The sequence below is a fragment of the Ailuropoda melanoleuca genome, chromosome 15 (assembly GCF_002007445.2).
Source record: "Ailuropoda melanoleuca isolate Jingjing chromosome 15, ASM200744v2, whole genome shotgun sequence".
In the NCBI taxonomy this organism is placed as follows: Eukaryota; Metazoa; Chordata; class Mammalia; order Carnivora; family Ursidae; genus Ailuropoda; species Ailuropoda melanoleuca.
The window spans coordinates 52,009,923-52,024,800 of record NC_048232.1 but is presented as its reverse complement, the minus strand read 5'-3'; the positions used below and the strand labels follow the sequence as shown (position 1 = coordinate 52,024,800).

Below are 14,878 nucleotides of genomic sequence, written 5' to 3'. Positions count from 1 at the left end.
ATATTTGCAAGGTAATTTAAAATAAGTTTTTTTCCTCTAACACGTGAGTAGAATGACGTTCATATGCCCTGCTACCATAGTTTATCTTATAGTCAATATAAAATAGTTCTTCAAGGGCTCTTAAAATGACAGAGAAACTAAAGGAAAAATACTGTCTTCTTCTAATTGGAGAAATTAAATCCCTGCTTTAAAAAAATGGCCACATTTAATGGAGAGGTTTAAATCAAGTTTTCAAAAACATTACAAAAAATATTTGTCATTCCTAGAGTAATTATTAAAGATACCAATCCACACCCCCTTACCTGAAAAAGCAATGATAACCATGCCATTCAATTATGTAAAAGACTGGGAACAAGTTTACCTTTATGCAAAAGTTGAAAGAAACACCTGATAGGAGCCTTAGAAAAACAGAAAGTTTATCCCTCCATTATGTCCAAATCATGTGAAAATATGACTTCAGCATGTTACCTGTATATAGAAGTTCATCTTCTTGAACTGAGAGATTTTTTTAAATACATGATTCATATAAAAATAACTTCTTGCCAAAGCCATAGAAGAGTTATATAAAGGGAAAGATCTAGACGCCCATTAATTTTGCCTCTGGGTATTCCTAGGCTTTCAACCAAAGAACCATTAAAAGCATCCCCAAGACATTGTAATTTTTCTTTCAATGGTACTTTTTACAGGTGTACTCCCTAGCTTCAGCAGATTATTTGATACTGTCCATTAATCTCTAATCCTTTTAGAAAAAGTTACATAATTTAAAAATATATACACATGTGTATGCATACATATGTCTGTGTGTGTGTGTGTGTGTGTGTGTGTGTATGTATCCCTAAATGATAAACACTTATGTATTTACACTGCCATATACTTTACTCCTGTTTAAATAGCTTTGGCCAATTTCAATGGAAAACAAATTCAGCTAAAAAGCATCTCTTATACATTAAACTTTTGATACAGATGGATTTATGAAAAGCAAATCATTTAAAAATTTTAAAAATACACAAGTAGATCAGATATTTAATTTTAGAAAACATCATTGTTTAGCAAAAACACTTGCAAGACCCACACCTACATTATTCTACGGCAGAAAGTCAAACTTTGATCTCGGCTTTTTGTAATAACAGACCAAATTTGTTCCATTATGTAATCAAACTGTTTTATTTCTGCTTTCCCTCCCCCAAATCATCTAATCACTACCATTAGAAAAAGAAATGTTATGCTCCAATTTGGCATTAATGATATCTCTTCCCGGCTATTGCACAAACTGGAAGTCATAAGAGCTATAAGTATTTCAGGCTCATATAATCATCTTAAGTNTAATAATCTATAGAACACTCTCTTCCAACTGTTTCTCAGGCACTGCCAAGTCAGAGATGATTAAAAAAATTTTTTTTCATTGCAAAATCCTGAAACACTTGCAGTTAGTGGCACAATATTTAAAACAATCCAAATACATGCAAGTGTGTATGTACTACGTACTAAAACATAAAATACATGGGATACAAAAGAGTCCTGTTTCCACAGATAAGGAAATCAGCATAACACTTATTGACCAGAATACTGATCATAATACTTATCATAATATTCTTGCTATATTCACACAGAGGTCATTTTGTGCGATTTCAGCAAACAAAACTCCATTTTCAAAATAGGTTATTATCAGAGTATAATGTCCAGAGGAATCTTACGGGGAAAAAAGAAGGCCATTTAAGATTGAGGCTTTAATTATTACTTCATTACCACTGTGGTGTATTGAGTGGTACTGCAATCTCACAAAAGTTAATATACCTCTGTCAGCACCCGGTTTACTATCATAAAGTGACCTAGGTAGACTTGGGTTATTGAGTTCTTGAAATCAGGATATGAAACTAGATAAAGGAAAAATAATTTCCGGTTAATGCTCTGAGACCCGTGTTGTCTAAATGACAATCGACACAAAATGATTTGTTTCATTATGTTTCCAGTGTTTGTTTACTTTTGTTTCAAAATCTAAATTAGAGTTTTGTAGGATATAATCAAATATATACTCAAAAGGAAATTACATTGAAAAAAATCATTACTGTGATAAAAAGCCAAGGTGTTCACTTAAATTCAGAGAAATAATAAAATTGGGGGTAGGCCATGTATGCGATTCCCTTAGAAATGGAGGGCAAAACAAGAAAGGTATCAAGATTCAAGAAAAGACATATGGAAAGTGTCTGAGGAATACATGCCACAAAAGAAAAGGAGTTATACTTCTAAAGATGAATATGGAGAATGAAAATATACACCTGTAAGACATCTAAGAATGTGTTTTGAAAGTCAGGGTGGAAATGTATGTATTCCATGATTGTAACCATAAAAAAATGCAAGCCTGTGGGGCGCCTGGGTGGTTCAGTCAGTTAAGAGTCTGCCTTCAGCTCAGGTCATGATCCTAGTGTCCTGGGATCGAGCCCCACATCAGCCTCCCTACTCAGAGCGGAGTCTGCTTCTCCCTCTCCTTCTGCTGTTCCCTGTTTGTGCTCTCTCTCTCTCTCTCTCTGTCAAATAAATAAGTAAGTAAGTAAGTAAGAAAGAAAATCATTTTTTAAAAATATAAGCCTATGAACACAGACTGGAAATGTATTACACAGATTTGAGATACCACATGTATTTAAATGATATTGAGGTTATAATATGATCATATTGCTTTGAAAATTTCCTTAACCATGTGTAAAGATTGTTCTAATTAAAATTTTAAAACACAGTTCAACCCATGAAGCCAGTATCTTTACACTCAGCTATATTTGCTTTCTGTTTCTTCCATGAGCAGACAAAACTCATTCCTTCTGCAAAGCTACTGCACCCAGTTTCCTCTGCCTACAGTGCTCTTCCTCGGATTTTTATGTAGCTGGCCCCTTCTCCTTTTAATGCCTTAACTTAAACATAGTTTTAGTTGACCAGAGTCCCCAGTATTGCTTTATTTACTCGCCTGTTCTATTTTATTATTTTATAGCATTTCTCACTTTTTGAAAGCACCTTAGTTGTGTTTTGCTGTTGTTGATGTTGGTTTTCATTATCTGTATCTTCCCTAGAATGCAAGCTGCCTTAAAAGCAGGAAGCGTTTCTGTTGTGTTTGCTTCCGGATTCCCAGCATCCAAAACAGTGCCTGCCTGGCATGTAATCAAAACATGTTGGTACTTCCTGAAGAAGTACACATTATTCCTAAATAATTCCTTTTCATTTTGGGGTACAGCAAAGAGAAAATGTGTCATATTTTTGTGCAAATTCATTCTGTTGCATCTGTAGCAATATATAGGTGGTTAGGGCAATAGTGTAGTTATAAATTTGAAGCAAACCCCTCACACACACACATACAACAGAAATTTGAAGTATTGACCTGAGATGCACAGCTGGCCCTGTACACATCTTCAGTTGGCTGTTCTGAGCTCTACTTAGCTCAGAATTTAAGAATCCTCAAGTTCTGTATCTGCCTACTATATTAAAAAAGAGAAAGAAAGGCAGTAAAGGCCCCAAAAAGAATTAAATGACACTCAACTTGGCCCTCAGCCTCTGATTTTCAGCCTTTCCACACAGATATGTTCATAGCTGTTGTCAAATTACTATTTCCATACTTGTTGGTAAACGGCCATTGAGTGCCTCTGAGTGCCACGACCCTGAACAACCTCAACTACTATGAACCTTTCCCTTGAAGTCCCTGGATCTTCCCCTGATGCACCAACTGAGGGGAAGGGTCTGGAGCAACAGGGGCTCTCCAGGAGCCTGCTGCAGCATTAAGGCCAGCTGGCATCCCTTCTCAGGGTCAGCACCTATAGCTTTTGAACTGGAAGTTTGCTGCTTTTGGCTGCCCTGAATCTAGTCATTTTCCTTCTCATAACAGCAAAACTCTTTCCATTTAGTTAAGTAATGCTATGTCCAACTTTTAAATCCAGGGATGACACAACGCTCAGCCTAGATAAATATCCTATTTCATGGGTTACGGCAAGTGACCCAAGTTGATCCCATCAAGCTTATCCTGGAATTTTTTGGCGAAAAAGATGTTCTCTTCACATTGAGATTTCTTACATAACCCTATAACCCTATTGTCACTTGGTGCATTCCGACCGCTGTAAACAAAGAGGCAGAGTCTAAATAAAGTGATGGTAGAGGAAAGTAGAACCAAAACGATTTCTTACATAACCCTATAACCCTATTGTCACTTGGTGCATTCCCACCACTGTAAACAAAGAGGCAGAGTCTAAATAAAGTGAGGGTAGAGGAAAGTAGAACCAAAACGAGAGGCGGGGAGGGAGTAGGGATCATACAGTTTGATTTCCGATTTCCAGCTAGGACTAAATCCAAAATACTATTGAACTTTATGGTAACATGAGCTCTAAAATCCCTTTTCTTTCCTAAATCATTTTGAGTTAGGTGGAATTTTTGCAAGTGAAAGAGTTCCTAATAAAAATGGGTGACGAGGGTGGTCAGTCAGATCGGTCACCCACTAACAGAGTATGAGACAATTTGCAAACATCATTACATTTCTCTTGCTGGTGAAATGAAACTTCTAGCAGTGAAACATTTTACTGAAGCTCACCACGACAGGGTAGGTGTTTGTACCCAGGTATTTGTATCTATAAGATTCTAAGTTCATGCTTTTATCACATCATCATGATGGCCTTATTGACTCAAACTATGAAGCGGATTAAGTTTGCCTGTGACTCTTCAATTTCTTTTAGACATCTCTATTTTCTGGTCACCATTTGCTCCCCTTCTTCCACTGAGGATCTTAGCGATGATATGATTGCTTATGGTTGAGTACTGGTTCTATAAATAAACTGCTTGGGCTTGAATCCATATCCTACTACATACCAGTCATAGGTCTTACAATTTCCTCATTTAAAAAATTACAAATTACCAACCTCTTAAGAGTATTGTAAATATTAAATAGAGTGAAGCATAGCAAGTACATAGAAAAGTGCATGATGTGCAGTAAGAATGGGAGAATTGTGTTTGTCCAAAAATCTCCATAAATACCTCTCCTATGCTCTAATTAATCTTACAGTCTTTCTATAGGCCTTTCCCAATTAAAACTCCTGTTTCCTTGTATCAGATAAGCTAGAGAGTCAATTAAGTTAGTCCACATTGCAATGTGTATGGCTCTTGGCAATCACTCCCAAATGTGTTTATTTCTTCACACTAAGAATTGCCAATTGATGGACTTCACATTAGGACTGAATAATAATTGGGGCTTGGATATGTTCCCTGCTTAGCATTCTTCATCTTGGAATAACAGAGAGAAAAGCATCAATAGATTGAACAACTTCCATTAATATTAGGTTCAGGAAGCAGTAACACGTTGTGTGTGTGAGTGAGAATGAGGAAGATAATGAGAGATGAGGATGGAGAACTTGAGGTAAAGCTACAACACTCATTATCTCAATCACATCTCTGTGCACTTAGGAGGTGGCTTAGGACTCTGTAGTTTATGGATAAGGAAACAAGTGTGATGACATCTCATATTGCAGTGATAATAGCAATGACTAAGGGACAACTGAGCCTAGCGACTCAGGCTTAGTGACTTCTCTTACGTTTTAGAAGACTGTCCTTTGAATAATTTTAAAATAAAAACACAGTCTATTGCAAAGTTAGGGTCACAAAAATAATGATAGTCTATTAAAATTTCCCTGTATTTACAATATGAATAGAGTATATCCAAATTTAGTGACGTCAGATGTTTGTTTCTAATTTTGCTAGGAAATAGCAAACTAGTTCATATATATTGAGAAAATTTGAAAAAAATACTTTTTTTTCTTTATTAAATGCTGAGGCAGTATGATTCAGTAGGTGAAAATTATAAAAGGCTCTCTAAGTGTGTAATCACAAGCAGGTAACTTCTTAGTCCCTTTTATCACATCTGTAAAATGGAGAAACTCTTCATCAAAATCCAGTAAGGCAATGCAATTCTTTAAAAATACAGTGCTGTATAACTGTCATGAAAACAGCAATTTAATTGTTATCATTAGAAGAACAAAACAGGAAAAAAAGTACCTAATAGGACATGCCATTTTTTGGGACTTTCAAACATTATTGTTCTATCTCTTTGTAATTAAATTTATTCTAGAAATCACCATTAGGCTGGACTTTACCTGTAAGACCTTAAAAACATTCAAACCACGGCACATTCCATAAACAAATTAAGAGGATGCTCCCTTATTTATCTATACAGCTGTTTTGTGAAGCTAACCTAAAATGTATACAAATTAAATTTCTTGTTTGTTGACAAAAAAAAATAAATCCAGCTGGTAGAGATTAGTATGGACCCTAGAGCTCCCAGTTCTATAGGAAGATACTTCATTAAGATAGAAAAAAGAAAGAAGGAAGAATAAGGAGAGGGTAGGAAGGGAAGATGTGAAGAAGGAAGAAAATGTAAGGAAAGGCAAGGGAGTTACGAGATTACTCTTAGCCGGAGAGCTGAGCAAATCTCTTCCACGCTGTCAGTGAGTAGTAATATGCTTCAAGGCATACAGATCTAAAGGTCCAGAAGTCAAGAGAAATTAAACTGTCGCTATGTGTTCAATATATAAACGATGAAACAGATTCTCAAAGCCGTAAAAGAACTTGTCTACTGTTTCCTGAAGGAGTTGGCTCTCCACTATCATCAATATTCATTTTGCGGTGTCTAGAAGTGGCTTGGAAAGAACCTACGAATCTTGATTAAAAAAAGAAAAATTGGAAACTTGCATATCAAGTAATTTTTTGTCTTTTTGTTTGGTTTTCACAATTTAAAAGCAGAGCAGTTTTGGCCAAGTTAGGAGTATGTTGGCTTTTTGTTGACATGTCACTTTCTTGAATTGTTAGATAGATCTCAAGGTGATTGCTTGGTTTTTTAAATGCAACANATCTTTGTCAAATAAATAAATAAAATCTTTAAAAAAAATAAAAATAAAAAAAATAAAAAAAAATAAAAAAAGAAAAATTGGAAACTTGCATATCAAGTAATTTTTTGTCTTTTTGTTTGGTTTTCACAATTTAAAAGCAGAGCAGTTTTGGCCAAGTTAGGAGTATGTTGGCTTTTTGTTGACATGTCACTTTCTTGAATTGTTAGATAGATCTCAAGGTGATTGCTTGGTTTTTTAAATGCAACATTATAATTTTAATAAAAATACTAAACATAGATACATGTACTATCATGCTGTTAACTAGGCTTTTAACATGAGAATTTCCTGTACTCAGATAAAACTCAAGCATTTTTAGGCATATAATGGTCTGATTTATATATACTTAAATATAAAAACTGTGGCCTTGGAGTTTGGACTCTGGTTAAAATAGGATGGTGATGTTATTCTATTTATAGAAGAGTTTCTGGTGCTCTAGAAATATGCTGTAATGCCCAATGGTTCACTTTATTCGTTCCTCAAATCTGATGAAAATGCTGGGGATTAGGCAGAAAGCCAGCCTTGTAAACCAGGATCTGGCAGACAGTCTAAGTCAGAAACAGATTCAATGCTTTGCTACCTTGTCTTTCTCCTGAGAAATTGTGTCAACTGTTCTTAATAATCTTGCTAACTCAAAGCCTGATGGCTAGAGACGCTCAGGTAGGCCTTTGTATCCTGTGTTATACCACCTGTCCTTGTTTCAAAAGTCATTAAGTTATTTGTCCAAAAAAAATTGTTGATGATTTTTTTTCTCAAGTAAGTGGTGTCCATATTTTAGAGGTGGTGAACAAGGCCCTATCCACTGTTTATTTTGCTAGAATACTGGGGTACAGTACATCATGAAGAAAAAAAATACAATTAATTGGCTCTTTCTCCTTCTCGAGAGAGAGCACACGATTCTAAATTGACATTTTTGTAAGTCCAGCCTGCTGCTGTGACAGTAATGCTCACATAAAATTATGTCAGAAAATAGATTATTAATAATCCATCCTAAAAGCAATCTTCGGTGGTGTTTTACAATAATATCCAGAAGTTCCATAGAAAAGCAAACCAATTCTCAATTATCTGTGATGCTAAGGATGAGTTATGTAAATGCTTAAAAGCTCCATAACAAGACACAGGTATGTATTTCAGAAGTACTAAAGCCAATCCAAGAATCTGAAATTCTTTTTAACAATAATTCCAGCTTTATCCGCTGGTGTTAATAAGCATAAAGTTACACTGATTCATAGTTTAACAATCTCACCATTTGCTTGGATCATTTGTGAGTAATGAAAAGAAATTACATGAAATAAAAGCCCTGTTATCCATTATCGTTAAACACAGAAGACCAACATCACATTTTAAAAGTGTTAGTTCTAACTTTGGTATAGCTGTGTATGTTTTGTCTGAGTATTTCATGTGTTTTTGCCCTCGTGTTGATGAGAATATGCCCACAAATCTCTAAGTAGCAATTAGTAAATCCAATTACCTGCTTCCAAGCTCCAGTGAAGTCTGGGCCACAAGGCTGGTGGAGGGAGGAAACGGACCTCAGATAAAAACAAGAGACTGCCCCCTGGAGGCCACACCTGGGGAATTCTCATCAGAGGTGTAAGGTGATCTTGCCTGCCTTTGCCCTCAATTCCCACATGACTGAAAAGATGCTGTAGTCAAGGAGGTTGTGGGAGGAGGCCAAGAAATAGTGTGTCTTATTTAAGCAATTGTAGTATAGGAATGTTCTCCATTTAAGTAACTCTGTGATTCTGTTCGTGGTTAAGTGCCTATGTGCATTTTGTCCTTGATTATCTAGTTGAATTATTTAGGGAAAAAAAGAAAACATTTACCTATTGAAGGAAAAAAAAATCCAACTCCTTTTACTCATAATATTCTTTAGCAAAATATAATAATTATATGAATTCTACGCTGTTTAGAATCAAAAGCAAAGCTACATTTCACAGAGAAATAGGTTCCCTGGGTTGAGGTAAGACCCAAGTTTCAGTACAATACCTGGATTTAATTGGATATTTCAAACAAAAATTAATTCCTGACTGAGGCACTTAGCCATGTGTCTTACCCACAGTATTTGGGGTTATTCTAGCAGGGTTGTTTTCCGGTATGTGTAATGAAATATTGTCTTGCGTGGCTGTTAGGAAATTTTACCTCAACCAAATAGTTTCACCAGATTCTTATACTAGCTGAAAAAGGCCATTCTCATTTGCATGGAAATTTTCCAGCTCCGATTTTGTACAAACAGCTAAGAAATAAAGGGCGTTTATTATCTTCATCTGCTTTACAATTTTCCAGAGCTCCTCTTTAACAAAATTACTCCCTATGTGTATAATTAGTATGTTCAACATACTACATGTGAGACCAATATAGGAATGACCAGTATTTTTTCTTTGTACCTCCACAATAGCCATAACCAAAAAGATGAACTCTGACCTCCCCTCATTTACATTACTGGTAAATTATGGAAACAGCATGCCACATAAACTTCCAAGCAGTGAACATCGTAAAGACAAAAGAAGACCAGAGAGAATAAGAACTAGTTATATACAAGTAAAATTTATAATTAAACCAAATATAAAAATTATAGAAATTAGAGAAATAATTTTTTAAATGTGCTTTGCATTTTTAAAAGATCTGGCAGAAAATTTATTTCTAATACTTTTATAAAAATGTTATTTTTATTCTAAATTGGGCTTTAATTTGTTTTAGAACTCTCTTAAATATTGCTTTTAAATTAAGGAAACGTTTTTAAACGGAGGCTTCTTTGCAAAAGGACCTCTATAATTCTATTTAAAGCGACACAAATAGCTTCTCCAGGGCTTAGTCTCTTGACAACATAGCATATTTCTCGTTGTACACTTTAAAATGATAGTTTTTTTAAAAAAAAACAATAAAGGTTAAAGTTGTACTCATAGATACAAGAAAGGACAACATGCTTTCTTACCTACAATAGATAGCATTAATATATTTGCAAGGTAATTTAAAATAAGTTTTTTTCCTCTAACACGTGAGTAGAATGACGTTCATATGCCCTGCTACCATAGTTTATCTTATAGTCAATATAAAATAGTTCTTCAAGGGCTCTTAAAATGACAGAGAAACTAAAGGAAAAATACTGTCTTCTTCTAATTGGAGAAATTAAATCCCTGCTTTAAAAAAATGGCCACATTTAATGGAGAGGTTTAAATCAAGTTTTCAAAAACATTACAAAAAATATTTGTCATTCCTAGAGTAATTATTAAAGATACCAATCCACACCCCCTTACCTGAAAAAGCAATGATAACCATGCCATTCAATTATGTAAAAACTGGGAACAAGTTTACCTTTATGCAAAAGTTGAAAGAAACACCTGATAGGAGCCTTAGAAAAACAGAAAGTTTATCCCTCCATTATGTCCAAATCATGTGAAAATATGACTTCAGCATGTTACCTGTATATAGAAGTTCATCTTCTTGAACTGAGAGATTTTTTTAAATACATGATTCATATAAAAATAACTTCTTGCCAAAGCCATAGAAGAGTTATATAAAGGGAAAGATCTAGACGCCCATTAATTTTGCCTCTGGGTATTCCTAGGCTTTCAACCAAAGAACCATTAAAAGCATCCCCAAGACATTGTAATTTTTCTTTCAATGGTACTTTTTACAGGTGTACTCCCTAGCTTCAGCAGATTATTTGATACTGTCCATTAATCTCTAATCCTTTTAGAAAAAGTTACATAATTTAAAAATATATACACATGTGTATGCATACATATGTCTGTGTGTGTGTGTGTATGTATCCCTAAATGATAAACACTTATGTATTTACACTGCCATATACTTTACTCCTGTTTAAATAGCTTTGGCCAATTTCAATGGAAAACAAATTCAGCTAAAAAGCATCTCTTATACATTAAACTTTTGATACAGATGGATTTATGAAAAGCAAATCATTTAAAAATTTTAAAAATACACAAGTAGATCAGATATTTAATTTTAGAAAACATCATTGTTTAGCAAAAACACTTGCAAGACCCACACCTACATTATTCTACGGCAGAAAGTCAAACTTTGATCTCGGCTTTTTGTAATAACAGACCAAATTTGTTCCATTATGTAATCAAACTGTTTTATTTCTGCTTTCCCTCCCCCAAATCATCTAATCACTACCATTAGAAAAAGAAATGTTATGCTCCAATTTGGCATTAATGATATCTCTTCCCGGCTATTGCACAAACTGGAAGTCATAAGAGCTATAAGTATTTCAGGCTCATATAATCATCTTAAGTTGAGTTCTTTAAGATTTGATGGTTCTCAAAACCTGTTCAGTGAATTTCTCTAAATTGATTTAATAAACTGACCTCAAAGGAGATGAGTTGATATCATGTCCATGGTGTCTTTAGGTTAACGGGAAGTTCAAATTAACTTTCAGATTTCTAACACATTCTGCATTTTATTTATTAATCTTCTATTTCATTTTGCAAATATAATTAAAACAAGCTACTATATTCTAGTTTTATTTTCAGTTAGCACCAAGCCTAACATGTAAATCTTATCATGTAAATACCATGTTATCCATTTTCATATTTCTTGATTAGAACTATCTGATCATTTGACCAAATAGAACAATATTCTCTGTTAGGAGATGAAGCTTCATACCACTCTGCAACAACTCTATTCTGTGGTATTTTATGGAATTAATATTTTAGGATTTCCTCTGTATAGGAGCAGACTTTAGTTCTGATAAAAATATGTTAAAGTCTAATTACCATATTTGCTCTGAAACATTAATAAGATTTACTAAGATATTCTTTTTAAAGGAGAAAATATGAAGATTATATGAAATTATCACACTAGAACATTTTGTGGGATGACACGGAAATAATTTCCTACAATGTATCATTTCAAGTCTCTTCTCAACCCACTCAATATATATTGGAATTAGTTCTGACTTCTAGAATATGAAGCTTAATTTTTCAGAAGTATGTGAAAAACTAAATACTTACATGCATCTCTATCACATGTCCTTGCTATAATTAACATTTGTAAAGAGAAATGAAAATAAATGTCACAGATCAAGCCCAAACTTCTACCTTTCCTAAGACAGTAGAGAAATAAGCAAACAAAATCTTAATTTGCTCACATGGGAAGTAATTGGGTTTACGTTTTGTACATCTTTTCATGTCTAAACTTGTTAATTCAGTTGTACACACATGAGGCAATTAAGCGATTGTCCTTTTGTCCTTGTATCCAAAAGGTGGCACCTCTAAAAATTAGTTAGCCTTCAACAGAGATACTACATTAAATTTTTAAAAAATGCATTTAAATATCAAAGCCCTAGACAGAAGATCTTATTTTTGTGACTCTAGGTAATTCTACTTAGATAGGAAAGATAAGTGACTAAAATGGAAAAAGGGTTTAGAAAATATGCATTACATTGATGTAAATGAAACCAGCTCTTCTCTAAGTCAGTGTATAAACTTATATGCTAAAAATATGTGCTGAAAAAATACTTTCTGGAATACATAAATTAGTGTGGAAGAGCAGACAGAGTTAGAAAGAAGATTGCCTTTTCTTATCCCAAGTGTGCACATAAAAAAAATGTAAAACTTGGCATTTCCCCTGATAAATCAAAGGAAAGGATTCATCTGGACACTAACATCTGCTGGCTTCTCTCTGCTCATGTAGGACCCACTCAGAATGCTTTCCCATTACATTCAACTAGGCACTTCTCTCTACCTCCTCCCATCTGACAATAATCACTTAGCCGTCTCTGATGAATAATAGGAAAGGAAAGCTTGTATCATTGATGATGGAATTAGACGCTGAAGCTGCTGTCAAGGCTCTGTCCCACAAGTACCTTTCACTTGACCTATTGTGCAGGGAGCCAGGGAACATAGTTGTTTTGATATCCTTCTCTTTCTTAGAGTAAGACATGAGAACAAAAACAATTTTCCTTTTAAGATTTTTTAAATTTGAAGGCTATCTTCCTACCATTACTTTCTAAACTTTGTTCCAATACAAGAGGGTTCTTGGCCAACTGAGCTTCCATGTGCCTTCCAAATGCAGAACTGAAATTGCGTAGAAACCATGTTGACATCCGCTAAATATTATCATTAAAGGAAAATCAGGCAAGGCATGAATTTGATATCCAGGCAATAAAATGCAAACATGGAGAAAAGGTAGAATGAACTGGCAATTTATACACAAAATTAGCTTTAACACAAAAGTGAAACAGTTACTTGATTTCACCACAGGGCTAATATTCAATAAAGTGAAAATCAACATGTACACAAAACTAACTAGATTAGCCCTTCTCAAACTAGAAATCCAAACCTCTTGATAACACTGGTGTCACTTACTAATGTTTTGAAACTTTACATTCCCCCCCCCATAAAAGCCATACCAGAGAACCTCAGGAAAGTAATCATCTGTTTTTAATTTTATTTTTCTTTACATGAGAAACCCCTCAAAGTTCAGACATTATCACTGATGGGCAATACCAAATAGTCAGCCCCACAGGACAGACGGAAACAGGAAAAGTCAGATGGTTAGCACTTAAAAGCAACAGCAATTAAGCAGTTGAAAGTGGGTTAGATCAGTGGTTTATTTTTGTTTCATTTGAAGGAATCAAGAGGCCCAGCCTCTTGCAAGGAGGAGATCAAGTCAAACTTGATGCTTCCCCTCTCAGACAGCCCGGCTGGATGGCTTGCTACTCCCTTTATTCAGTTTAATTGCTTTCTGTACTCTAATTTTCGAAGAGGTTGTATTGTACCCTCGGTACCCCTCCCCCCTCCTGGGGGGGGTGGGTCAGAAAGAAATCTTTCTCTTTTCTTCACCACCCCCCTCTTTCCTCCGAGAAAAGGCAATCCTCTCCAGGATGAGAAAGAAACCCTGTGCCCTTCTTAGGATGGGAGGAGGGTGAAGACGCGAGAGAGACTGAGCGAGGGGCGGGGGAGGTGAGAGATTGAGATTGGGGGTGGGGGTCGGAGAAGAAAGAATGAGAAGGAGAGAGGGAGCAAGAAGATGGGGGATGCCCAGCAGCAACTCCAGGCTCTAAATCACGGGCGCTGTGCAAAGTGCTTTTCCAAGAGATGTACATGTGGCTCATTCTATTGCTCACAATAGGCCGCCCGGGGCTCCCTCCCCAGGTCGCAGCCTCCCACCACCAAACCCAAGTGTACCGAGAGTAAAATCTGGCGGACGGATTCAAGCAAATGGGCACCTCCGAGGTGGCCACGCTGCCAGTCTCGCTGTCTTACCTGGAGAGAGGACCAGAAGGTGGTGCCGGTCTCCGTCCCCACTGCTCTCCCCGCGTGGACCTGTGCAAGACACACACGTCCTCTTGCTGCCTCTGCTCTTGGAGGGGCAGCCTGCAACACAAAAGGGGTGTGTGGGTGTGGGTGTGTGGGAGGTTTTTCAGGGCCACCAGCTGGTCCCAGCTGGCCACCCCCACCCTACACACACCCCTTGGGGCGCTGAGCCCCCCTCTCAGTTGAGCACCACCCTGGGGGGCTGGCCCGGGGTGCAGACTCAAGTTGCCGCTGCTAAGTGCTGCTGCTGCTGCCGCCCGCTGCAGGAGGAGGAAGTGGAAAGACACTGAGGGCAGTACTCGGTCTAGAGCATCCCCACACTGCAGCTTCTCCAGGAATCCCTCCAGCGAGGAGGCGGCCGCCCATCATCTCCCAGCCCCGACCGCCTGATTGGTTCCACCTTGGGTACGCTGCTCCAAGGAGCCAATCCGGGCGCACTAATAATAGGTGGATCCGCTCAGCCAACATCGCCCATCCCAGTTCTGTTAGTGTCTCTCCATCCCCACAGCGGACAGGGACCAGAAGAGGGAGATTCGGGAGGGCTGGGGGAGGGGGCGAACTAAGAGAGGGATAGATCCCAAGGAGACGGAATCAAGGGCATCTGATAAACCCTTTGGGTAGGCGCAGGGATGCCCTGCAACCTGTTCAGCAAGCCATATGCACAAGAGAAGGAGACCGCATAATACAAAGCTT

General features: G+C 36.6%; 1 protein-coding gene across 3 annotated transcripts in view; it reads right to left on the bottom strand.

The window, feature by feature from the left end:
• SYT1 (synaptotagmin 1) overlaps positions 1 to 14,540 on the bottom strand; it is a 567,865-nt gene extending 553,325 nt beyond the window's left edge. For all 3 annotated transcript variants that reach the window (XM_019797023.2, XM_011221755.3, XM_011221754.3), the window contains exon 1: positions 14,135 to 14,540. The gene's annotated coding sequence lies outside the window, so the exon portion shown is untranslated. The remainder of the gene's footprint in view (positions 1 to 14,134) is intronic.
• Positions 14,541 to 14,878: the final 338 nt, after the last annotated feature.